This window comes from Manis javanica, chromosome 8 (assembly GCF_040802235.1).
Source record: "Manis javanica isolate MJ-LG chromosome 8, MJ_LKY, whole genome shotgun sequence".
NCBI classification, from domain to species: Eukaryota; Metazoa; Chordata; class Mammalia; order Pholidota; family Manidae; genus Manis; species Manis javanica.
The window spans coordinates 31,203,510-31,228,147 of NC_133163.1; the positions used below are offsets into that span (position 1 = coordinate 31,203,510).

The 24,638-nt window shown below is 43.3% G+C and overlaps 1 protein-coding gene across 7 annotated transcripts in view; it reads right to left on the minus strand.

The window, feature by feature from the left end:
- The window catches only part of SMOC1 (SPARC related modular calcium binding 1), a 138,371-nt gene that overhangs the window by 102,396 nt on the left and 11,337 nt on the right, over positions 1-24,638 (minus strand). The window contains exon 1 of one of the 7 annotated variants that reach the window (XM_073242213.1): positions 12,412-12,430. The exons of the other annotated variants lie outside the window; for them this stretch is intronic. The gene's annotated coding sequence lies outside the window, so the exon portion shown is untranslated. Of the gene's footprint in view, positions 1-12,411; positions 12,431-24,638 lie in introns of those variants that run through there. 7 annotated transcript variants of the gene reach the window in all.

A 24,638-nucleotide genomic window follows, 5' to 3' on the forward strand; every position in this document is an offset into this window, starting at 1 on the left:
AGGAGTTCACCTAAGGGAGGAGGCAGTCAACAGGTGACTGAGGTTCAGTGTGACAGTTGATGGGAAGCAGAAATCACAGGTTAAGTTGTGCAGTTTGATTTCAGTTATCTCATCTGCTCCATCCCCTCGCCTCCTCTGCTTATGTCTGCCCTCTCCCTACCACACCAAAAGTAGAGTGAGGGCTCTATCCCATGAGCTGATACAACGTCAAGCAGGCTTCTTGAGCTTTAAGGTGCATACGAATCACTGGGATCTTGTAACCACACAGATTCTCATTCATGGGGTGTGGAGGGGGCTGAGATGGTGCACTTAAGCCTTGAGGTGATGCCAATGATACTGGCCGGCAGACCACACTGAGCATCAAGGGTGTAGAAAACACATTACACCCAACAGCAACTGTCAAGGGCAACAGCAGTTCAACCTGCGCCATGACCTTTCCTTGGAAAGCCAGCTCCTATAGCAGGAAGAGGTGAGTGGACCCTGCGCCACATGCCCGCATGTCAAGCAGCAGCAGGCACAGTGCCTGAGCACATGATCTGCAGAACTTCACGGCCTGAGCATGATGGGAAGAGTAAAACAAGTAACAGCATCTACCTCATTTATTCAGCTTGCCGACTTCAGGACAGGCAAAAGACATTAAGTGCTTTTTCACTCTCTCTGCACAACCTGTGGTACTTGAACTGATATCTTACCAACGAGAAAGCTCCAGAGGTTACATTACTGGCACAGGACAATGCAGCAATACCCAAGCAGCCCCATTCTAGTGCCTGCACACTGTGTCATGACAACGGAGCTGTCTTCTCAATGAGCTAATGGGGTCTGAAGCCCAGTCACTGTGAGCTGGGGCTCTGCCTCATTCCATAACAGATCACTGGGTCTAGAGAGGGAGGCAGTGGCACAGAGGAGCAGAGTGCCCAGGTGGGGCATCCCATGACCACAGCCAGCCAAACCAGCTGGGGCCCTTCAGGAGTCCTGGGGTCGAGGGGGAGGCTGCCTTCCCTCAGTCTCCACCTCTCTCCATGTTAACGCCTAGCCTGCTGTCTTTGGGTGCTGCCACAAGCACCAGGGCTTTCAAGACCCTCTGAGCCATTTTATAAAAAGAAAGAAGCACATGAGAAGCATCAGTTTGTTCTCCAGCTGGATGATGCATTGAGACCACCCAAGTTAGGGCCCCAGCCCAGCCCCTGGAAATGTTCTTTTGTTGGGAACATAAAACTAATATGATTCTCCTGTGGTTTATGTCCACATCTCCCTCCCCAAATGCAAAGCCGTGCATAGACAGGCAACTTAATTCACCTTCTTTGCAGACTAGTCCAGAGAAGGGTAAGGGCTGGCATTTTCACTAGGCTTGGAGCCCCTGAGAACAGGGGACAGAGCCTGTCCCCAGGACCCAGAGTCCAGGACTCATACACGAGGCATTACGGGTGTGCAATAAATGTTTGTTAAATGAACTGATGTCTCCTCTGCTCTACTGGGAAACTTGGCCCAGAACAGAGAAGAACTCATCGCTCTAAATTTCACAGTGAGTAAATGGAAATGAAAAAACAGTGTAGGCCTCATGTCCTGCCAACCTGCCCTGAGAAGGTGCAGGCACACCGTGTGAGACATCAGGGCCTGGTCAGGCCGGCCACTCCTTCTCTCTACCAGCCTGCAAGAACTTGCCCAGGATGTGATATCCAAGGCAGAAGTCTGCAGAGCTTGGGGCTGCAGAGTCCAGCTTATTCCCCTCCCTGTCCCTAGCCTCCCCAGGCTATGACTCGGAGCTCAGGAGGCATCTGGCCGGCCCTGCAGCAGGAAGCTGATGTGAGAGGGGGCAGTGCACGGCCTGTTTGGGGCAACCAATTGAGCCTAAGAAACCCCATGTTAAGGAGCACAGAGCAGGGCTCCCCGTCTGAATGGGACTGTGAACTGGTTTCAAGAATGGATGGAACCTCCCATCCTCAGAGCCTTTCCACGTGCCTGTGCCTCTGCTGAGGGTACCTCCCTCCCCTCTTCCCTGAGCAAATCTTCCTCCTCCTCCAGACCTCACCTGGAGCCTCACATCTCCAGGGAAGCCCTCTGTGTCCCACTGACCTTCCAGATGGGGAAAAGCTCCAGGGCCAAGCAGATCTACTCTGTAGTTTTCACTATGCTGAGGTTGTATTTTATTTGGACAATTATTTTACTGCTTCCCCATAGACATAAACCCAGAGATGGCAGCGACTGCATCTCTTGCTCTTCTCATTGTATCCTCACCTGGAGCTGTGCCTGGCACAGAGCAGAAGCTCAATAGGAATGTGTTAGATGAATGTTAGAATAGGGTTGGGAGGGTGACAGGGTGATGCATTTGAGGTGGAGCAAATAGTTTGCATATTTCAGGAAGCTGCTGCAAGACATGAGCAAATGAATTAGGATTCTGAGTCTCAGCCTGGCAACAGCCCTTTATCTATGATAATGCTGTTTTTTCTGCTCCCAGTAAGGGCCCCATATCTCATATGCACCTGCGTAACTGGCTTATCTATAAAACCTACAGCCAGGTGGTGGCCAGGACAGAGCCAGCATGGACACCAATCATATCTAGAATCAGCACATTAGAGTTTATTCATTAGCAAAGAGTCAATCATAGCAAAGCCCTGGAGAAACCGATCATGGGAAGAGTTTCCCACAAGAGAAAAGAAGGTCTGTGGGGCTTTTACAGCTCATTGGCACCTGTCCCAGCTGCAAGGCACAGTCTATTCCTCTGCCTGCAGATCTCCCTTGAGAGTTTCTTGGCCTCGCTCTCTTTCAACCACCAGGGAATGAGAGAGAGAGAGCCCACCAACAGCTCCCAGGAGACAACGTAGCAACCACCCACCTTGGCATTAAGGTAGGATGTGTGCCTCTTCTCCCTACTCCACAGGAGTGTGTGTGTGTGTGCATGTGTGTGTGGTATTTCGTATTCATCTTAATCAGATGATTTAGTCCAGATGGTTCTGTTCCTTCTATGTTGGATAATCCTTCTCCAGATTTATGTTGGATAATTGTATAATAAAAACACATTTTTTGAAAAATCTACCTCTGGCAAGTTTCCACTGCTTTCATCAAAGCCAAGAGAGTGAACGAAGTAGGATTCCCTGCAGGGCTTAGTGCCCCCCACCATCTCCACTGCAGCTTTGACAACTGTAAATTAAGAGGATGAGACTGTAAGTCACAGAGCTTGAAGCCCAGCTTTACATTCACAAACCAAGCGATCTTGAGTTTAGGTCAAATTTAATGCTCCAGTTTCCTCTGCATGTCTGTGAAATATAAATAACCACAGGTATGTAATGATATTATATGTGCCTGGCACCTTCTAGATCTCAGTAAATACCAGTAGTAATAGCTGATGTGGTTAAAATAATAATCGCTATCATTTTTTAAAGAACAGAACGCAAAAGGTTCAGAGTGTATGTGGGAAATAGAATAACTTCCTTTGCGGCTGGAACATAAGCTGGAAAAGAGAGGCACAATGCTGGATAGGTAAGAATCCAAACAGGGGAAAGAGGTTGGAAGGACTGCCCCAGGAGCCTGGGTGTTAGTCTCCATCCCCATGGGGAACATCTGGGTTTCTGAACATCCTCTTTGTCCCAAAATAGGAGAAAGTTGCTTAGCCGAGCTCTTCCCACAGGCCTGATCCACTGTATAAGGCACTAACAGGGTTGCCCAATGGGAAAGTAGCCCCCTGAGAAAGAAAATTCCACTCAATTCTACCAAAAATAACCCTGAGTCAGCACTTCTCCACCCCACCCCAAGTGTGTGTGCCCCCGGGCTAGTAGCAAAGAAAACATAAGGTTTAAGCTCCAGAGAAGCAGGAATCAGAGACACTCATAATCAGCACACCCTTGATTACCCACATTAAGAGAAATAGGATGTGCCCATATCCCTGTCTCATTTGCCACGATGTGTTTGATGTTCTTAGAATTACCCGAAGCACCGCAAAATGCTACAATTCAAAAGCTTTGGTCTCAGCTCAACATCCTGTCTTTGCCAGCTGAGCAACTATGAAAGCATCATCTCTCAGAAGAATAATAATAATGACTTTTTTTAATTGCCAGGCATTACTCTAGCTGTTTAACATGTTAATTAATTTAACCCTCTAAATACTCCTGTGAAATAGGTATTTTTATAGATTCTAAATAGAAGATGAAGAAATTAAGGCACAAGGAAGTTCTCTTCCTAGGCTAACTTCACCAGCTAGTAAGTGACAGCTTCAAGAATGGAATCAGCTGGTCCGCCCATATAGGGCTCATGGTCAAAACACACCATACATGCAGGAAGGAAGGTTTTCTTTTTACAGAGGACACTGTGTGTTGCCTCCCCTTCTGACTTCAGCTGTGTTCATTCAAAATCTAACATTTATTAATTGAGTGTCTTCCATGTGCTTAAAAGCCATCTTTGGAATCAACCCTAAGGGCCCTTTGGAAAAGACACCCAAGTTCACCAGCCTACCGTACACTACTCAGTAAATTTTGTTCATGTAGAAACCCAAAAAACAGTGTTTGCTGTTTTTAAAAGAAAGAATGTAAGTCAAAGAGTCTGTTTTAAAACCATTTTTATATGAACAACTGGTGTGTTACAGTCCAAATGTTAACATACTGAAGACTGCCAACACATTGTCTAACGCTCCCAAGGTTTTTGCACAACACTCATTAACAAAACTTCTCCCAGGCCATCTCTGTGTGTTTATTTAAATGTTTCCTAAATATGTTATTTGTTGATTAAGAAGCTGTAGCTCTTTGTGTTTTGTTTTGTTTTGTTTTTTTAATTCAGGCTGCACATGTCTATTCACATAAAATTCTAGAAGCAAGGAAAGTTCACTACAATAGTACATGTGCACTATAGTCAAATGCTCAGGCACATACATTCAGCAAGTATTCTCATCAGGGTGTTTGGCTCAATTGTTTAAGAACCTATGAATGTGTAACTTATCACATTGCAGTAACACCCAATGTTGACACTTTGAGACCTTATTATAAATCTGGATACTTCCCTGACTGATGTTTGTGTGTGTGTGTGTGCACAATAAGGAATGAACAACTGTTAAATACTGCTAGTAATTCAACTTCGAAATAAAAATATTTCACTATCCTTCCTTCAGACTTCTGGGTCAGCTTAACTCAAGAGTATTCTGCTATTGCAATGTAAATCAGAACTTTCTCAACACTTTACAAAAAGACAACAAAAACATTAAAATCAGATAAATTCTAACTGATCAAATGTCATTGGTATCTATCTACTCTACAAACTGAGGTTCCTTCTAAATTGGCTTAGAAAAAAGAATTATCCTGCTTTCTAAAAGTTTAAGACCACTACCCAATTACAAGGCCACATAAGTAAGTCTGAGAAGTGAGAATTCATTCGCTCACCATGCTTCCAGCATGTTCTAGAGCTCAGGCACTTTCTTGGCACTGGGGTCCCTGCTGTCATGGACTTTTCACTCTAGTAGAAGGACACAGCTAACACACAAGTAAATATATGACCTAGCCGATGCTGATGTGTGCTAGGGAGGAAAAAAGCAAGACAGAGTGTGAAGGGTGTGCAGAGGTTGGAGGATGGCAGTTCTTACACACAGGTTGGTCAGGGAAGAGACTCAGAGGAGGTGACATTTGAGTAGGGGCCTGAAGGAAGTGAACAAATGAGCCATGCAATTTTCTAAGGAGAGAACATTCCATGCAGAGGGAAGAGCAAGTGCAAAGGCCCTGAGGAGGGAGTGCAACTGGAGTGTCAGGGAACAGCAAGGAGGCCAGACAGCTGGAGTAAAGAGAACAGCACCAGGAATTCAGATCAGAGAGGCAGCTCGGTCACGCGGGGCTTTGGAACCACTGTCAGATGGGAAGCAGGGCAGTGGCTTATCTGATCTTCATTAGAAAAGGCTCTCTCTGCTGCTGTGCTGATGACAGAGTCAAGGGGAACAAAGGTTAAAGAAAGGAAACCAGTATGGCAATTATTGCAGTAATCCTGTTAAGAGGCAATAATTGTTTGGATCAGGATATAGCAGGTGGGGATAGTAAGTAGATGAATTCTGGATACATTCTGACAGTAAAATCAGTATGATGTGCTGATGAATATGATTTGGGATCCAAGAAAAAGAAATGTCAAGGATGACTCCAAGGTTCCTTGTAAAGATTGTGTTGTCACTGAGTGAGTTGGGAACACCACAGGGAAAATGGGTTTGGTAGGGTTGGTGGGAAAAATCTGGAGTTCAGTTTTGGTCATTTTTCATTTCAGATACCTATTAGACATCTCTGTAGAAATGTTTAGTAGGAAGTTGGGTGTGTTGATACAAATATATCCAGCAAACTAGACACGTAGATCTGTGATTGCTCTGTACACTGATACTATTTAAACCCTAACATTTGTTAAGATCAGCAAAGGACTGAGTATAGATAGAGAAGAATTCCAAGGCTGAACCCCAAGGAGCCCTAACATTTCGATGGAGGAGGAAGAACCAGGAGATGAGGAGGAACCAGGAAATGAGACAGTTGGGAGCCTCTAGGAAGGCAGGAGTGATATCCCAGACCTGAGAGCAGCACATCATGAAGAAGGCAGTGAACACGTATGTCAAGGGCTGCTGAAAGCTTGCTGAAAGAAGGGGACTGAACCATGCTTGGAGGTCAATGTGACATTGACAAATTATTTCAGGGAAGTGGTGGAGACAAAAGCCTGGTAGGTGTGAGTTCAAGAGAAGACAGGCAAGGAATTGGGCAAAGTATGTATAGGTAACCCTTCCAGAGAGTTTAGCTGTGCAGGGCAACAGAGAAATGGGGTGGTAGCGAGAAGGAAACATAGGGGAGAGTACAACAGCTTTGACACCAAGAAAATGATCCAGTATAGGAAGGGAAATAGTAATACAGGGAGGCAATTGCTAAAGTAATGTCCTAGAGTACTTGCAAAGAGATGAGATCTAGTGCAAAGTGGAAGGTTTGCCTTGCACACACACAATGGCACGTCATCTGCAGTGACAGGACAGATGGAGTATCTGGGGCCAGAAACGGGTAGGTTCAGAGATGTAGTAATGGCACCTGCCAAGTTCTCTTCTCTTGCCTCTGTTTTCTCAATGAAAGGGGAAACAAGGCCATCAGCTGAGAGCAAGGAGGGAGGACAAAGTGCTGGAATGAATGGACAAGAAACAGAACAGGACTGCCAGCAGCACTTGGGATAAATAGGAACAAACTCCCAGTAAGGAGAGTCAGAATGGCCTCATTAGTAAGGGTTACAGTTGGAAACAGGGTAAGGCTTATGGATGGACAAGACATGAATCACTGGGCCCTTGAGCGGGAGCGTTCTGTGATGAGAGCAGCTGCTTCTTCAGACCCAGGAGGTTCTGTTATTTTTGGTTTCTTCCTTCTGCTATCTCTCATGTCTGATGGTTGGGCTATTTAGGAGCATATCTCATCTCAAGTAACAGGCAAGTCCAGCTACTTTGAAGGTGTCTTCGTTTTTGCAAGGGTCAGCAAATGATTCAGGAGGGACACATCTGGCCTGGCTGCTGTTTTTGTGACTATAAAGCTTTATTTGCTTTATAACACAGCCACACCCATTCTCTTTCATATTGTCTGTGGCAGCTCTTGCACTAAATACAGAATGGAATAGCAGAGACCCTGTGGCCCTCAAACCTGAAATGTTTACTATCTGGTTCTTTCCCCCAAAAAAAGCCTGCCTACCCTGATTTACAGCAGCTGTTCTCAAACTTCACTGTGCATCAGAATCACCTCTAGGACTTGTTGAAAGCAGACTGCTGGGCCTCACGTAAAGAGTTTCTGATTCAGTAGGTCTGGGGTAGTGCTCAAATTTACATTTCTAGCAAATTCCCAGGTGTTACTGATGCTTCTGGTCCAGGGACCACACTTTGAGAACCACTGGTTTAGAGAAGGCTCTGAATGTCAACAGTGACCTGTTGTGCTCACATCAAGAGGATCTTATTCATGACTCTCTGGTGACCTTGGCCTTTTTCATTCTAACTCTAGGCTCAAACGCACAAACAGATATTCAGGGAGAAGGCCCACAGCTCTCCAAAAAATTCTCTAAACAGAGAAGGGAAGAGCCTAGAAAATAACAAAAACCCCATGTTGTAACCTAGGTCTCCTGAAACCCTAGTGAGGGTTTCTCTAAAGGCTGCTGTATTAAGTTAGCTTTTTAGCAGCCATGAAAAGGGCAACTTATTTTTCCAGCTTCAAAAGAGCTTCAGAAGTCCCACACTCAGAGCAAAATTAGATCAACAAATTTTCCACCATTGTGCCAAGACTGAGAGAGCTCCATTAAAATCGATTCTACCCCACCAGCTACGTCAGGCTGAAAGGTAATCAGGGCCTTCTGCTGACACCTCATGCACTCCTAGTTTGGGTGCCAGATTTAGCAAATAAAAATAAAGAATGCCTAGTTTATCAGAATTTCAAATAAGCCAGTGAGTTTGTTCTTAGTGTAAGTATATCCCATGTACTACACTATTTGGGACATACTTAAACTGAAAAAATTTGTTGATTTAAATTCAAAGTTAACACATGTTCTGTATTTTACCTGGCACCCCTCCTATAAGGTTCCCAAAGCATCCAGTCATATTTCACTTTCTTTGGTCTTACTAGAAAGCTGGCAAGGAGCACATAATTCACAGGTAGAGGTATGCAGAACACTGGATATAGAGGGAAAGCCTCCATGTTCCTGCCCTGAGTCAGGAGGGTACAGCCTAGTAGAAAAAAAAGAGATGGAGAAATTATTTTCTTACACAGCAAGCCAACCCTTTCCATGGAATTGCACCATCAAGACACCAGAGGCTTTGAAGCCGTACGGAGCTGTTCACCCCAACAGTAGAGGCCTTAGTATCATCTGGGTTTTTTCTGCCTCGTCCTTCATTGTCAAACTGTCAGTGATCAGTGTCTCCATAGGCTAGACTTTGAGCCATCCCTCCTCCAGCTTTCTAATTTGATGCTTCCAACTTTCAAATGAACTTAAAGTAACAGACTTGCTCACATGGTATTTACGGAAAATGAACAAGGCCTAAGTGGGAGTTTGGGTTTCTCCTTGGCAGAAAGTAGTCACACACACCAAAGGATGTAGGACGGTCAGAGCCTGGGCAGGGATGCAACCAGGAGAGTGAAGAAAGGAGCACTCACCCCCACGAGAAGAGGCTGAAGGGCCTTCTCCCGCTCCCTCTCTCCTGCCAGGAAGACGATATTAGGGCTAGAGCTCTAGAAACCACCTTGTGACCTTGAGAAAGGAAGCCACAATCTAAGGATGAAAGCACAGGAAAATAGAAGAACCTGGGTCACTGATGATTTTTAACAGCCACCATACACTTGGAATTCCTTTTCATGACAGAATAAACCCAGATATGATTAAGCCTCAACTATAGTGGAGTATCTCTTATTTGTACCCAGACACCATTCCTAAATGCCACTGGCTCAGGGTATGTTAAAATATACAGAAATATCAAAACCAGGTTACCAAAATTATGTTGAATTTTAAATATATACACTTGACAAAAACACTGTTTTTTTCTCTCACATACAAAAGTACACTTTTAATGTAATTGTACCATTTATTTCTGAAATCCAGAAAATTGTGACTGTACATGTAACCTCAGTTTGGAAACAATGTCCAAACATTTAAATAGAAATGCAAGTTAAAACTACAATGAGATGCCACGTATCTATGCTAAACACAAACATAAGTAAACAAAGAAATACTGACAATACCAGTGCTGGTAAGAAGGCAGAGAAACTAGAATCCTCATACACTGATGATGAGAATACAAAATGGTACAGCCGCTCTGGAAAACAATTTGGCAGTTTTTCATGAAGATAGATATACACTTATCCCATGATCCAGTAATCCTGGAAATAAAAATTTATTTTTATTTCTAGTTCACGTAAAAAACTATACATGGATGTTTCTAGCAACTTTGTTCATAATCTCCAAAAACTAGAAACAACCCAAATGTCCTTCAACTGGTGAATGAATAAACAACCCATATTATATATATTATATATATTCAGCAATAAAAAGGCACAAACTGTTGATATATGCAATAAGATGGATGAATCTCACATATAATCTTCTATAGTACATGAAAGAAGCCAGACTCAAAAGACTACATAACTCCATTTGTATGACATTCTGGAAAAGGCAAAACTATAGGGATGGAAAACAGATCCGTGGTTGTCAGGGGTTAAGGTAGGAAGGGTCAATTTAATGAAGCAACACAAGAGGATTTTGCAGGGTGATAGCTCTGTATCCTTACTGTGGTGCTTACACAACTCTACATTTGCCAGAACTCACAGAACTGTACACCAAAAGAGAGTGTTTCATTAACTCTATGTAAATTGAAAACTAAATTTTTAAAAGTTTAAGTGAGTGCCCACCAGGAAAACAAATGTAGGCCACATGGCTTTCCTGGGGTCCCCCTTGGTCTCAGTCTTGGTGTCTGCTCCACTCAATGCTGTCCCGACCACCTACCCCCCAGATTCTGGACATCCTTCCAGAATCTAATTCACTGGTAGGCAGAGAGGATTCTCCATCCAAATTCTGGACACATTTTAACACCAGCCACTACCTGGCACCCCTGAAATGCAGAACAATAGCCATATTGTATGCAGCTCCATACAGACCACTGAATAAACACTAGCAACAAGTTCCATGGTGACTCCCTGCTACTGGCCTTTGCAGCTGCCCAACTCCCAGGACTTGAGGATCTGCCCAGGGTAATGTGGAGTCTGGATGCTGTTCAATGTGTCCGTCTTAAATCTATAGTTCACAACAGTCAGTCCTTGGAAACTCGCTGGTAATAATACAGACAGCAGACCCACTCCCACTGAAACCCCAGCTTCAGGCTTCCCAGTAGTTATCTCTGATGACCGCCCAGAGGTCACTGTGCCCTAAAGCTCTGAACGTCCAGGGTTAATCCCTGATTGCCAGGCCATGGAAACTCTATCTGCTCAAGAGGGATTTTGACCAGAGGCGCTTTCACTCTGACACCTCCTCAATATAAACAGTTTCTCTCTCTTAACCTTATGCAGCTACTAAGCCTGGTTTATTAAAAAATTGAGTATCCAAGACTTATTGCAATAGGGGTACTTTTGTTGACCAAAAAGAAAAATCCTTCAAACATAAATCATTTAAGACACCCTCCACATTAGCTGGCATGAAATAAACAGAGCCTGTCTTGTGGGTAGAAGGTGCCAGAGTGGCTTTGCCAACTTCAAGCCTCCCACCTGGCCACATAAACCCCACCCTAGATGCTTGAAATATAGTAAAAACCTTCACAGAGTTTTCTTCCCAACTATTTCTTCCACCCACCTGTGCTGGGCAACCTGAACCCCACTCTAATATGCTATTAATGCAGCCTGGTGTGTTGGAAAACTGAAAACTGAGAACTTAGTAACTCGACAAACTTGGGTTCAAATCCAGTATCTTCTCAGGGACCCCAAGCACTTTCCTTAATTCTCTGTACCTTGTTTGCTCATTAATAAGTGAGGGTAAGAATTTGTTCTCTTTGCAGGACTGTTACTTGAAATAAATTAGAGTCTATGTGGGACTCGATTCATAAAACATGTTCATCACATTTAAGTCTTTTTGTCCCCATCTGAAGTTACCCCACATCTACTAGAAAACAGAAAGGAGAGGCAAATGATCAGAGACCAGGAAGAAACCATCTGCTCTGAGCTGGGGAACCTGGTTCAAAGGAGTGACTGACACGTGAGTAAAGAAAAGAAATGTGGTCTCCAATTGTGTCACCTTGACTACTAATCAAGTGGGGTACTTCCTAGGGAGTGTTAGACCAATAAACCTCTGCTCTCACTCCCGCAATCCTCATTCACACCCAGCTGGAATTCTTTTTGGCCCAAGAATCAATGAAAAACAAATTAAATGGCCAATGTCCATGAGAATACAGATCTTTTTTTTTCAGTGTTTTAACTGCTCCTACCTCCTAGGGTGCTCTTGGAAAAGGCCCTGACATTTTCTGGAAACTTTTTACACAGAATAACTTAAAACCCAAGATTGCTTTCCAATGGAAAATAGCTCTTCACAAAAATAAGAGACTGAACATTCATTAAAGATACAGTCACAATTTTGAAAGCTTCTACATAAATCCTCGCCAGAAATCATGTTTCCCTCATGCTACAATCTGAACTAAAAGCTGTCTCCCTTCCCAGCCAAACTTTCTACCGCCTAGACACTACAAGGGGAACTTTGTAAGTTGGAAATTGATGTATCAGCCTATAAAATCAAACCGAAGTCCATGAGAGGACATGTATTTGCTTAGAGAAGTTTACCACAAACATTAATCAATCCCATAATTATCAGATGTGGTTTATTATATGTTCAGATCATAGGACAGTATTTCACACACTAATTAAAGTAAAATTCCATAGCATATAGAGTAAAGATGTACTATGATCTAGAGACACAGGAACTCACTTATTTATGATGAAATGCTGGTCGGTGCCATCACCAATGATTACTCAGCACTTGATATGGTGTTGGGCCCTGGGACTATAGAGATTGAAGACAGGTCTCTGTCCTCTGAGCTCTTTTGATGAAGTTGGTAGCATGAGGTCCCTGCCCTCAAGGAGCCCACAGTCTAGTGGCATAAAAAGATAAATGTACAGTGAACAAATCAATCCATCACCATAGAGAGCTTTAGCAGGTGGGAGTGTTAGGAAACAGAGAGGAAGAGGAGAGGGACATTTCAGAGAGAATCTGGAGAGTAGAATTCTCCTAAATAAAATTCTCCAAAAATAAATAAATAAATACACACACACACACACACACACACACACATACACACACACACACACACACCCCAATACTCAGGACTAACAGGAAAAAGGGAAGAAGAAAACAGAAAAACAGCTGCCCTGACCTGTTTTGAGCTCAGCCCACCCAAAACGGCCTACTTGCACCTGAGGAGGTTGCCACAATAGACCAGAATGGTCTCCCCTTCCAGCCTCCACCACTAACAGGAAGAACGGCAGGGGGCACCAAAGGCCAGCATGGCACCCAGAGACCCCAAGGCACTATCAGAATCAGAGAAGCATCCAGGAGATACCTGTGGCCATGAGGGGACAGAGGCCAGATGAGAAGAACGGCAGAACGGATGCAGAGGCCCAGGCCCTCCCAGTCCTGGCTGGCAGATTCTCAGGGGCTGTGTTTTCTCCTTTTCCTCCTTCAAACACAGCCTGTCCTATGGCAGCCTGGCATGTTCCCACCACCCTCTGAGGAGCAACCATCACAAAGGTGCAACATGGTCTCATTCAAGGGGGTAAAAGATCAGAAAAGGCAGCAGCCAGGACTTCGATAACTGCAATACTATTGGTTAACTTCCACTTTTGAAGTGGACAGACATGCAGATTCAGCAGTGGCTGCATTTTTATTACCTGTATTTATACACACAAGAAATGCATTTTCCTTTGAAACAAGGAAAGGAAAAGTCTCCACAATCCCAGCACCCAGAGGAAATTATGAACATTTTTGAATACTCTTTTTTTCTAGGCATATGTATTATTTACAAAATGGATCTCTACAATACTATATACAATGTTTTAAGCTTTTTTTCCCATACTAGACCCATTATGAATTTATCCATATTAAAAGCACAATGCCATTTTTCCAGATGGTGTCATGGATCTGTACCATAACTTACCTACTTTTTATTGAGGTTCATGCTTAATTCTTCTCTTCTGTTTCTGTCTTATCTACCCTCATTTTTCTCAGCGTCATTGAATTAGAGGCACACTGCCCTTACAGTCAAAAATAGCAATAACCTTAAATTTGGGGCCCTTACTTTTGTTCCCTTTACCCTTGGTTAATCACAAGATAAAACGGGATCTGAATGTCTACTCTTTTGTGTAGCTCTGAAGGGAGAACTAGGACCGATGAGAACAAGTCTCAGAAAGGTAGGATTACATTCAATGGAAAATGTGATCACTTAACATACTTAATAAAGTAGATAATCAGTAAGGGTGTTACAGGAAGAATTTCTTAATCATAGTAGAGGCAAAAAGATATCTAAGATTCCTCGTGGTACATTTCATCTTTTATAAATAGACAATAAAGTTAACTACATTTTCCTGTTAAAACAATAACATAATTCCTCAATAAAAAGCCAAAAAATAGAATAGTACTGCTTCCTGTGGTTGTCAATCCCTGAATTCTAAGGCCATGTCTGGTCCACAGAGAGCCTCATGGTGGCCACCAGAAGAAAAAGCAGTTACGGTTCCAGCCTCAGGCATTATCTCCACCACCACCCATTAAACCTTCCCTCTCCACCAGAGGTTGTCCCAGACCATTTCTTCATGAGGGTAGTTGTCTTCATTCAACCCCTTCTGTTTCCTTCAGACTTGCCTCTGATAATGATTCTTTCTTTCTGCATTTCCAACCTCTTTCTCCTTTCAAATCTCAACCTACCATCTTTAAAAGAAAATTCTTTGATCCTGTATCTCCATCTAATTCTCACCCTTCCTGCCCATGCTTCATGGCCAACCTTATTGACAACGTGGCCTGCCCTCAGTTTTCACTTTCCTCTCTCACAGCAATCAGACTTCAGCCCTCATGATACACTGAAAGTGCTCTTGCAGCAATTGCTAACAGTTTTCCTAGTGGCCAAACCCATTGGACACTTCCTAGATGTTAGCTGTCTGGACCCCTTCTAAGTTTCGCTCTCTCTTGGTAGCTTCCAATTTCTCTTGACTCTTCCTTCTTGTCCTCATTATGGTTATCAAATTATCTGTGTAACTGTATAGCGAATTGCCCCATGTCACTGTCAGTTCAGGCTGCTATAATAAAAATACCATTGACTTGGTGGCTTAAACAGCAAGCATCTATTTCTCACAGTTCCGGAGAATGGCGAGTCCAAGATCAAGGTGCCAGCACTGCCTGGTGTATAGATGGCATCTTCTCACTATGTCCTCACGCGGCAAAGTGGGGGCTGAGAGAGCTCACTGGGGTCTCTTTTATTAGAGCACCGATCCCGTTCATGAAGGCTCCACTCTCATGACTTAAATACCTCCCAAAGGCCCCACCTCCTAAAAACATCACAATGAGGGTTTGGATTTTGATATATATATATATATATTTGGAGGGGACACACATTCAGCCCATAACACCCTAAAACTTAGCAACTTGAAGCAATAATTTTTTCATGTCCACAGATTCTATGGGTCAGGAATTCAGAAGGGCACAGTGGGGGTGGCATGTCTCTGCTTCACGAAGGACTCGAAGGCGATGGGAGAATTTACAGCTGGGGGCAGTGGTCATCTGGTGGTATCCTCATTCACACATCTGGCAGCCGATGCTGCCTGTCATCTGGGCCCTCAGCTAGGGCTGTCAGCCAAAACACCTACACGTGGCTTCTCCCTGTAGCCTAAAGTCTTCAAAACACAGCAACCTCAGATTCTTACATGACAGCTCAGGGCTCCAAAGGTCAATGACCTATGAAAAACAGTGCAAGTTACATCTTCTTTTATTACTGAACCCTGGAAGTCACACAGCATCACCTCTACTAGAGCACAAGCCTGATCAGATCACGGGAAGGAGACAGAGACCCTCCCTCTCTCTAGGAAGAATGCCACTATCACAGTAAGAAGGGCATGGGGGATTGGAGGATATTGTTGCAGTCATGTTTGGAAATTGCAATCTACTACAATCCTCTTACATGACTTATCTTCCTATGCCCAACTTAATGGTAGAATTCTCCAGAATCTGATCACATACTTTCCCTGGACTACATCCATGTCTGTGGCTTGAACTCTGTTCTACACATTCATGGCTCCTAAATCTACATCTGATCTACACTACACCTGATAGCTCCTCCTGGATTTCTCGAGATGCTTCTAATTCAACAAGTCTAAAACAGTGCTTCGTTGACCCTCATCAAGGATGCAGCTTTTCTTGTACTCCCTGATGTGATTTGTGGCACCACTAATTGCTGAAATCATCTAAGTGAGAAAACAAATAGGCATCTTCCATTTCTCCGTCTCTCACTCTCAACCCTTCCACATCCAACTGGCCACCAACTCCCAGTGATGCTGCCCTCTTGATAATGGGAGAGACAAGGAGGTAAAACTGTCATCACAACCACATTCACTCAGATTCTCATCATCTCTAAATGGACTTTTGTAATTAGTTCATAACCAGTCCCTTAATCTCCAGTCTTGCCCCAACGTGCTCACCACCTGGACTTCCTAAAGTATTAATCATGTTGCTCCCCTGCTTAGAGTCCTTCAGTGATGGCTCACTATCTACAGCACCAAGTCCAGTGCCCTAGTGCAGCGACACACTGTCCCTCATGATTGGCTGCTCCCTCCCCTTCCAGCTTCACTCCTTCAATTCCCTCACAATCACCCTATCTCACTTCTAGCAGTCTCTAGAACACACCAGTCTCACTCATACCTCCATGCCTTTGCATGTGCCATTTCCTCTGCCTGGAAATTCCTCTCCAATCCCTGCCTTGGAAACTTCTACTACTCGGTGTTAAATACCTAGATCAAGTCAGACTTTTTGCCTCTGCTCCCAGAAGAACAGTAGCCACTCTAGCCTGTGGGCTGCAATAGCACCCCTTCCCACCATCAACACGTTTTCATTGCACATGACACCACCACATGTTATAATTTGTATACATTGTCTGCATTCTGATCATCATGGCTATGAGTCATATTTGAAAAGAAATAAACATATGCTATCAGAAAGAATTCTCTTTATCATAGGAAAGCCATCACAGTCTTGATACCAAACCAAATAATACCTGATTCTTTCTGTGTTAAATATCAGATAAAGTGAGAAAAAAGTGATGTTCTATGATACCCTGCCTCCAACAAAAGGAACAAAGTTAAAAATCACAACGAAATGTGTTGCCAACACACTGCCAGGCCCTCCCCACGCCTTCCTCCATGGAATGTGCACCACAACCCATGGAGTACATACCATTACCTCCCACTGTACCTATAGGAAAACCAAATTTCATGCAGATCAGGTGATGTGCACAAGACCTCAGATAGCAAGTGGCCAAGCCAGCCTTTGAGCTCAACTCCAGGGTCTAGTGTCTGGGCTGGTTCACTGCCTCTACTACATTCCTTAGTCTCAAATAACTTTCACATCTCCTAGACCTTTTAAGGACAGATGAGGAACCCCAGAAGCCAAATGTGTAAGAGTCTATAAAAAGGAACTACCAACTTCAAGAAGTCATCCTGGAGACAACTTTCTCCAATGAGGCAGAAGACTGTCAAGTGTCAAGTCACGTAAGTGACCAGTAAGGAAGAGTTGTTGAATGGTCTCCCCTCAAGTGCACATGCTAGAGAAACCCACCCTTCTGGGGACAGTGGCATTGTCATTCAGATAAGTTACACAAACATGAGTAAGAAACAGATTCCCTCAACAAGTGAATTCATACATGCACACCTGAGAAGTGAAGATTTAGGTGGATGCATATTAATTCACTGCCTCAATGGCAGAGGTGGGAAGAAGCTCTGCAAACGTACATTTCTGGTAAGACTTAATTTATTACACAAGTGGATCGGTCAGAACTGTTGCAAATCACTTTCTGCTGCAAATGCCAGAAAGTAAAATCACAGTGACTTAAGCCAAAAGAAGAGGGTATCCACTATTGATTAATGTACATAACAAAACACTCCAAAATGCAATGGCTTAAAATAACAATCTGTGATTGTGTGGGTTAACTAAGCAGCTCTTCTCGTTTCACCTGGACTCACTCATGTAGCTGCATTCAGCTTGAGAGCCAATTAAGCTGGAAGGTCCAAGATGGCCTCGTGGACACATTGGGCAGTTGGCATAGCAGTTGGCTGGAACACTCCAGATCTCCTGCCCATGGCCTCTCACCTTGCAGCAGACTGACTTTCCTCACGTGGCAGCCTCAGGGCAGAGGCCCCAGAGGCTGAAAGCCGAAGCTGCAAGGTACCTTTAGGCCCAGTCTCCACAATTCTCCCACCACATTCTCTGAGCCAAGGCAAGTCACAGGCCAGGCCAGATTCAAGAGGTGGTGAAACAGATTCCACCGCTTAATGGAAGAAACCACAAGAAACTGTGACCATATTTAACCTACCACAGAAAGTTACGGGCAAATACAACGGGAGATACAAGGCAGCCTTAAGCATAGCTGCATCCAGATGCTCACGATGTATTATCGAAACCTGTTTCCTTTCTCACCTTTGTTTTGCTCTGTCGGCTTTATTCTCAGGCAAGCTTTTCATTCATAGTAACCAAGTGACTACCAACCACTATAAGCCTACGTCCTCACAGTGTCCCTGCCCCAGGGATTCAATTCCTTGGTAGTTACAACTTGAGGTCCCAGAATTACACTGATTGGCCCATCTTGGGTCACATGACCATCCCTGACCCAGGAGAGAGCCCACAGATCACCAAGCCCTGCAATGGGAAGTGGGATCAGTCCACTTCCGTTACGGGGACTGAGAGTGAGGGAGGGGTTTTCTGCAAAAGTAGAAACTCTCTTCCCAGAAAAGAGAGAATAGATACTAGGCAGACCAAAACAACGTATATTTACTACAATAGGCTTCTAAAGACGGTGACAGGGCAAAAGCCACCACAGAATTCCCTGAACTTCTCTCTTCCAGTGCATCATGACACTGCCAGCCAACAAGTCCTGTTTCCCAGTAGGGTGGTATGTGCACCATTGAATAATTTGTCGTGTGTCTGGAAAACAAAGACATAGGACAAAGCCTTTTGCAACAAGCTCTTGCACAATTCTTCCATCTGGCAAAAGATGTCCTTTCTCACACATTTGTCACATTGCTCCCGAAAGACACCCCTCCCTAACAGGAATCAGAATGCTTTTTTTGTCTTTTAACTTAGTGGTTTTTCTATACCAGATGCAAACACAATTTCCTCCTTGCCTCACACAGCCCTATCAAAGGCCAACTCATAAATGAATAAATGAATAAGGGAATTAATTAAAATGTGCCTCTCTAACTACAGCTGTGCTCATATCCAAAGCCCCCAGCTACGGGAGACAAAGATAGTCACTGGAGAGATCCAACCAGCAATTCAACTCTTTGGAACCTTTTGGACTCCAGTATACTAAATTACATTGTAGCACTTGGTTTCCTACTCCTGGACATCTCCTGAGTATGGGACAAAGGGCTAGCAGAAGAAATCTTCCTTTTAAATTTCATCACATAGTATAGCAGCTGCCTTGTGGCCCTTAAGACTTGGTCTTCCATGGAATTGGACATCACCCTTTTAGAACTGCAGCTGCCCAGCTAAGATTCTCAATTCCTGTAAGTACAGGAATGTCTCCAATCCAAAATCAGATGCTCCTCTACCCTCACACATGAATATAACATCTCGGAGAGCAGAGGCCAGAGACTTTAAAAGGCTCCCTTCCTTCCAGGGAGCTTATCTTGATATATGTAAGTAGCCATTGGCAAAAACAAATGGAATTTGGATTCATCTGTATTCTTTTAAGTCACAGTTGCATAGGCCATGGGTTCCAGGCCTTGCCTGATAGATTTTATTCTCTTCCACAATTTTAGCCTAAAGAAGTCTCAAACTGGAGTGTGCATGAGAATCACTTGCAGTGCTTTTTAGAAATGCAGATTGCTGGACACTACAGTATCTCAGGTGAGCTATAGACTATACTTTGGGAAATACACTCTTTGAGAAATACTCATCTACAGGATGTAATGAGATCCTTAACTGGTGGATCTAAGCTCCTTAGAGAAGAAGCCAAGATTTTACTACTGACATCCAGTTACAGGCTGGTATGACTAAGGTATACATGAACTGGACCAGGCATTGTGGTATGCAGTCTTCAGGCCAGTCAGCTGTGGTAAACATAGGGATGGGCAAGCCATCACCACTCTGATACACACCAGGGAACACCTGGTTATTGGGTTTTCCTAGTTAGCATAAGGAGAGAGCCTTTGACTATTGAGGACAGTCGAGAACATATACCAGGGTCTCACAGTGAATATCAAAGGATAATCCCCTCATGCTTCCAGTAGGGGTAAGGGAAAGTAACCATTTAAAGCATTCTGCTCTTCTTAACAAGACCTGCCCTCAAGAGAAACTGTTTTATCAGAGCCTAACTTATTGGGGCTTTATCAGAGCCTAATAGACCTAGAAGAGGGAAATACCCAACTCCAGCCCCCTCTAGCCATCCTATGCTACCTAATGGAAGGAAAACACTGAGAAGCACTTGTGAAGTTCACAGTCCAGAAGCCCAGGCTCAGTCAAAGACTGGGACCTACTCACAGGACTAGAGAATGCTTCACCACCCCCCTCACCATGATATTACTAAAGGTCTATTTATCACAGTTCTTTTAATCCAGTATATCATGCCTGCCTTTCAATTTAAAAATTACAAGGCATACTAAAAGGCAAAAAACATAAGATGAAGAAGAGACAGAGCAACCATCGGAACCAGGTTCAGGTATGGCAGAGATGTTCAAATTAACAGAGCAGCAATTTTAAAGCACTATGATTAATATGCTAAGGGCTCTGATTGGAAAAACAGACAACATCCAAGAACAGATGGGTAGTGTGAACAGAGAGGTAGAAATTCTAATAAAGAATCTTAAAGAAATGCTAGGGACAAAAACACTATAACAGAAATGAAGAATGCCTTTGATGGACTCACAGTAGATTGGACATAGCTGAGGAAAGAATCTCTGAGCTTGGGGATATGTGAGCAGAAACTTCCAAAACTGCAAAAGAAAGAGAAAAAAGACTGAGAGGGGGGAAAAAGAAAAGAATAGAACATAGAATATCCAAGAAATAGGCCACAACTGCCAAAGATGTGACATACATGCAATGGAGATACAAGAAGGAGAAAAAAGAGAGAAAGGAACAGAAGAAATATTTGAAACAATAATAACTGAGAATGTCCCCCAAATTAATGTCAGATACCAAACCAAAGATCCAGGAAGCTCAAGCAGGATAAATGTGCCAACACCCCCCTACTGACACACCCCAAAAATAATAATAATAAAAACACTGTACCTCAGCATATCATATTCAAACTGCAGAAAAATCAAAGATTTAAAAAATCTTGAAAAAAACATCTCACCTATAGAAAAGGAAATATAAGAATTACGTTGGGGTTCTCAGAAACCATGCAAGCAAGAATGTAGTGGAGTGAAATATTTAAAGTGTTGAGAGAAAAAAAATAAACCTAAAGTTCTGTATCCTGCAAAAGTATCCTTCAAAAGTGGAGAAATAGACTTTCTCAGACAAATAAAAACTAAGGAAATTTATTGCCAGTAGATATGCCTTATAAGAAATACTAAAAGAAGTTCTTCGGGGAGAAGAAAAATGGGATGAGTCAGAAATTCAGACTTACATAAAGAAAGGAAGAACATTGAAGAGAAAAAAATTGTTTTTCTTATTCTTAATTGATCTAATGTAACAGTTTGTTCAAAACAATAATAACAACAATGCACTCAACGATTGTAGCTTACGTATAAAGTGAGGTAAATTACAGCAATGAAACAAGGTACAGGATTGATGAATTAGGAATATTTGTTACCATCAGGTACTTACATTACCTATGAAGTGGTATAGTGGTGTTTGAAAGCAGACTCAAATTAATTGCAGATATATATTGTAAACTCTAGAGCAACTACTAAAAAAATTTTTTTAATTAAGTATTATAATATGATAAAAGAAAGGAGAAAAATAGAATCTTCTAAAATGCTCAATTAAAAGCACAAAGGCAAAAGAGGAAGGGAGGAAAAAAATAAAAACAAAGAACATGAAAAATGAATAGAAGACAGAACCATATGGCAGATGTTAATTCAAATGTATCAACAATCACTTTAAACATCAAAGGCCTAAGTATACAGATTATAAGTATTTAGACTGAAGAAATAGTGGATATGGTTGTTACAAGCCACCTTATATGGAAATTTCCCTCCAGGAAATCATGCTGTCAAGAGTCTTTACTGAAATGCCATTCTGAGAGCAGTCGGGCTGGGGGCCTGGCCTCAGTGGGCCCACCTGCAGGGCCCGCTGTGATAAGCTCTCCAACCCTGGACAAGGGAAGGCTGGGTTCCGCATGAGGCAAGAATAGGAGAAGCACTAGAAAAATCAGGCCCTGCTCCTTCAGTTCCAGGGAATTTGCCTGGGCACCAGGACTGGGAGCATGCTGGGCAATCCCCAGCCTGACCCCCAGGCCCTGAAGTCATGAGGCGTGCACATCAACATGGCCCTCTGGTTACCTAAGAGTAAAACTGCTTCTCACAGTCTTAAAGAAAAAGGGGAGGTGATCAAGCTCACTCGTGCTTCCTTCAGATGCTAAACACAGGAAAACAACCTACAACCCAGGAGGAAAAGAGAAAATGAAAGAAGACTCCAGGAAGGAGACAGTCTAGAGTTGCCTGGAGGAGAGGACATAGCCACATGGCAGGTGGAGAAAGATCGCACCGAAGAGAATCTTTTCCCCACTGATTTCCTTTTAGGAGGTTTCTCCTGACCCATTTGGGTTGAGAAAGGAGAGGAATGTGATTTATTGCACAAAATGACTAGCTTCATTTTACAAAAGAAGGGACCAGAACCACACAGATTAGAAATCTTCCACATATTGATGGACTTTTTACCTTTAATTCCAAAGGGGAAAACTGAAGGAAATGAAATAATTTTGGGTTCTCAGATGAATTTCTCATATTTTCTTGTTATATCTGTTATTTTTATGAATAATTAATATTTACTGAACATCCTGCCATTATTTCATTTAAGCTTCACAATGACCCAATGAAGTAAATAAAATCCTCATTTTACAGATTAGGGAGCCGAAGCTTAGCGCTTAATTTGCCCAGGAACACACAGTTAGAAGGAGCAGAACTAGAACTTGATCCCAGGTCCTTTAGCCCCAAACCTGTATGCTACCACTGCCTTCCGGATGGCAAGGAAACCAGCAGCTAGGCAAAAGGTAGTGGTTCAGACTTTTCTCATCACCCAGCAATGATAAGGAAGTGCATTTCATTCTCAAGGTAGATGCAGCTTTAAGGAAAGAAAAGGTACAACCTGGACATAAGCAGGAGATGGAGCCTAGGCTGTGGGTCATCTCTTGCTAAGCTCCACCTTGACGGGGAGAGGAAAGTACAGTAACACACCCATTAGGAGAGGGTTCTTGATCCTCAAAGCCAAGGAGAAGACAAGATGGATGGAAATGATACATTTTGTCTTGTATTCAGCCCCTGACCTCAGGCTACTTGGGCCAATGCAGCTGTGGATCCACCCTAAATTTATCTGAAGTCACTGCCAAAGGTGCCAGTGACAAGTGTCCTCAGGAGGGCCCTGAACACTTTCAGACCTTCTTTAACAAATACAAACAGTGTCCACTTCAACCCTCAAACTGGGTATTGATTTTAAAAAGCCTCCCAAAAGTGGCATTTGTAGACCATTGTGCCAACCATAAAACATGCACCTGTGACCCAGGCCATTTACCATTTGACTGTGTCCTTCTGCACTAATTGCATTACTACTAACAAACATTAAGAGTCTTACACCAAGATCTACCTTTACTTCTTCAAACTTTGTTTCTGGCTACTTCTTCTGTGTGCTCTGTTGTACATTTCCTAACTCCAGCATTTGCAGAAGCCAATAATTCACGAGCTTTAAGGGACAGAGAAACCAGAACCCTGTGAAAGGGAAGGTATTATAGCACCAATAGTCAGGTAGCAAAGATGGTGAAGAAACTCATATGTCTGGAGTGTTTTGGCCACGTGTTCTAAGCACTGCAAATTGGTGAACTGCCCCAAGGTAATTCAGAAATAGAATCCTCTACTAAAATTCAAGCTATTTCTTCCCTTTGGCTAGACTTTTGCCACTTTTCCAAGTTCTCCAAGGCATCTTGAATGGAAAAGTCATGGACAGAGCAATGGAAGTAAAGATCTGGGGTCTGGCTCAGGTTTTGCCACTAGTTGCCCATAGGGACTGGGAACAGTCCTTACCTCATGCATAAAAGGAAGGCATCCATGAGATTTCTTTTGGCTGTGGGACTATGTGATCATGCTCATCTCATTTTGGGGGCAGGGAATCCCCCCCCAAATGATCTTCTGGAAGCATCTTCATCTGGCCTATTTTTTTCCATGCTGAAAGTGTCCCAACTTTTCCTATGTTCCCTTTGTTCTACCAGCTCTAATCTCCCAGGAACAGATCTCGCTCTCTGGGCTGTGACCATCATAGTCCAACTCACTTCTCATCACATATTCCACCCCACTATTCTACTGGTCTACAAATGCCACAAATCCCCAAATGGACACTTTGCTTGTTGCTCTAGCATCCCTTCCACTATCCTACCTTGTACAGCCACATAGTCAGGAGGAAGGAGAAGGAATAACTTGACCCCCAGCTCCAGAAATTGGTGTCCTGTCTCCTACCTGCCTCATGATTGGTCTGAGGACTCTAGGCTTAAGTCACCCATAGCCTGGCACTCTCCTGGCCAAAGGGATTGGTTAATGGATATTTGTTCCAATTTAGATCAACAAGCTAAGAGCCAAGATTTTCTGAGAGCACCTAGAAATAAAGATTGTCTCTCTTCAGAGAGGGCTACTGGAAGCCAGTTCTCTCTTCCCTCTTGTAGAAAGTGTGGTGTTTAGATATGAAACATGGAAACACTGCAGCAGTTCTGCCCCCATGAAAAGCTAGGTTTGAGATTAAACAAACAACACAAA